At 28.7% G+C, this 2,629-nt stretch overlaps 1 protein-coding gene across 1 annotated transcript in view; it reads left to right on the top strand.

Moving 5' to 3' along the window:
• The window catches only part of LOC111677810, a 26,520-nt gene that overhangs the window by 19,672 nt on the left and 4,219 nt on the right, over window positions 1-2,629 (top strand). The window lies entirely within an intron of this gene.

Here is a 2,629-nt window from a genome sequence, read left to right as displayed (position 1 = left end):
TCTAGTTCAGTTCTAGTTCAGTTCTAGTTCAGTTCTAGTTCAGTTCTAGTTCAGTTCTAGTTCAGTTCTAGTTCAGTTATAGTTCAGTTCTAGTTCAGTTCTAGTTGAACAATTTGCATTTTTATAGTAAATAAATAAACAATTTTAATTTACTTCACCTCAATTTTTAAAATTTTTTAACGAAACTTCCTGTAATATAACAACATCATTAATTTGAATTAAAAACCTATAAAATATACAGGTCTTGCAATTATTTGTCAAAACTTTTGGAGTAGAAAAATAAATAAAAAAAAACTATTAATAAATTGTTCTTAATTACCCTTATAAACAAAAACCCCTCGACTTTAGAAAACCAGCAAAAGAGCTTTAACAAAATCAGGCTGCTTCATTTTTTTGTTGATATTGTGTTTGTTGTTCCCCTTCTTATAAACAATTTATTAGAAAATTTTATCAAATTCTTTTAATCTTGTAAAGCAACCTCATAAATTGTCCATATATATATACCCGCTGAGTATGATAGAGACCAATGAACGCATAAAACTTTTAGCTAAAAAATGGAGAAAAAATCAAATGCATAAAACTACGCACTTGTTGTCTAACCGAGAGTATGGGTGTGTATGTGTTTGTGTGTTTTTTTGACATTAAGACCAAAGTTATTTGCATATAAGTAATACTAGAGCTGGCAAAATGTTTAAATTATGTGGAGCGTTACTAAATAACGGTCAAACTAAAGAACAGGATTATAGAGATTTTTTTTTCTTGGGGTTTAAGAAGAAAACTTCTAAAAAATTGTACAATTTGCATAGAGATTTTGCAAAAAAAAAAAATATATTGTGTAACAAAATTCACATACTCTAGAGAAAAATCTATAACAAAGTTTGTGTCTTAAGTTTTTTGTTTGGCTTTATTAGCCAGTATGGCTGTGTAAGTATTTGCGTAATATGTTTGGCTTAAGATTTTCGCATGTTCTGCAACACTTTGCTAAATTGTAGCAATAATTATAAGCATTTCAAAACGATTAATCGAATAATAAAAAAAGAATCTACTTTGAGACTGTTAACTGTTAATATAATTTGTTGATTTATTAAAAAAACAAACAACTCCTTATAACTGAGTTACTTTAAGGCAGCAAACAAAAGACTTAAGAAACAAACTTGATATTTTGCAGATGTTTTTAAATCAACAAATGTCTGCATGAATATTACATAACAATATTTTAGCATTATTTGTAATCATTAGCTAATTTTAACAACAAATACAGGTTAATTATTTTTTTTGATTTCTTAACATCCCATAATTTTCAGGAAGAAAATAACACAAACAAACTCAAAGAAAACACTTTTTCCTCATGGTATTTTATATTCTAATCACACTAGATAAACTTGTTTGTTTGTTATTAAACATCTGTTGATTTATTTTAACTGTAATCATAGCCATTTTAACTTAATAGTTTAAATATTAACTAATCATACTATATAATTATAAAAAATGTTAAAAATCTGGACTGGTTCTTTTGTACATTTAACCGATTGTTAAATAACTGCAATGAAATAAATTGAAATAAATCAAACGACATATTATCTAACTTAAATGGAGTGTAAGTAAAAACTTTTAATTGTAATTTTAAAGCCAATTAAAGATATTGCCTTAATTAAAGCTTTAATGCTGGTAACTAAACTAAATAACCATAATAAAAACATAAGAAAACCTTTAAAGGTGAAATGGACTGTAAAATAAAATGAGAATTTCTACGACCTCGTACTCATTACTAAACAGGTCATTGCTTGCTTTAGTTTGTTACAAGGAAGTGAGAATTGGAACATAGAAAAAAAGAAGTAATCAAAGCAATTATCTTCCTAATGAAGAAAATCATTGATTCCTATAAAGACAAGACGACACTGTTTAAAGAAATCCATTTATTTTTTAAAGAAAATATTACTTTTTTTGCAAAAAGAGTAAAATATTTTTAATGATAGAAAAAAGAAAACAAATTTTTCTTCGGAAAACATAGAAAATTTTTCAAATGATTTATTTTTCTAGGGGGAGGTAAAGCATTGTAGTATAGAGAACCCTCTTTGGATTAGATCCAGATTATAGACAAGATTGGACTATAGTCCAGACTATAGACAAGACTGGACTATAGTCCAGTCTATAGACAAGACTGGACTATAGTCCAGACTATTAACACGTCTACAGTCCAGACTATAAACAAGACTATAGTCCAGACTATAGGCCAGACTATAGACAAGACTATAGTCCAGACTATAGACAAGGCTATTGTCTAAACTATAGACAAGACTATAGTCCAGACTATAGGCCAGACTATAGACAAGACTATAGTCCAGACTATAGGCCAGACTATAGACAAGACTATAGTCCAGACTATAGACAAGACTATAATCCAGACTATAGACAAGACTACAGTACAGATTATAGACAAGACTATAGTCCAGAATATAGAAAAGACTATAGTCTAGACTATAGACTGGACTATAGTCCAGACTATAGACAAGACTATAGTCCAGACTGTAGACAAGACTATAGTCCAGACTGTAGACAAGACTATAGTCTAGACTGTAGACAAGACTATAGTCCAGACTGTAGACAAGACTATAGTCCAGACTATAGA

The sequence above is a fragment of the Lucilia cuprina genome, chromosome 6 (assembly GCF_022045245.1).
Source record: "Lucilia cuprina isolate Lc7/37 chromosome 6, ASM2204524v1, whole genome shotgun sequence".
Classification (NCBI taxonomy): Eukaryota; Metazoa; Arthropoda; class Insecta; order Diptera; family Calliphoridae; genus Lucilia; species Lucilia cuprina.
Note: the sequence above shows the minus strand (reverse complement) of the source record. Positions and strands in the feature narration are given on the sequence as shown.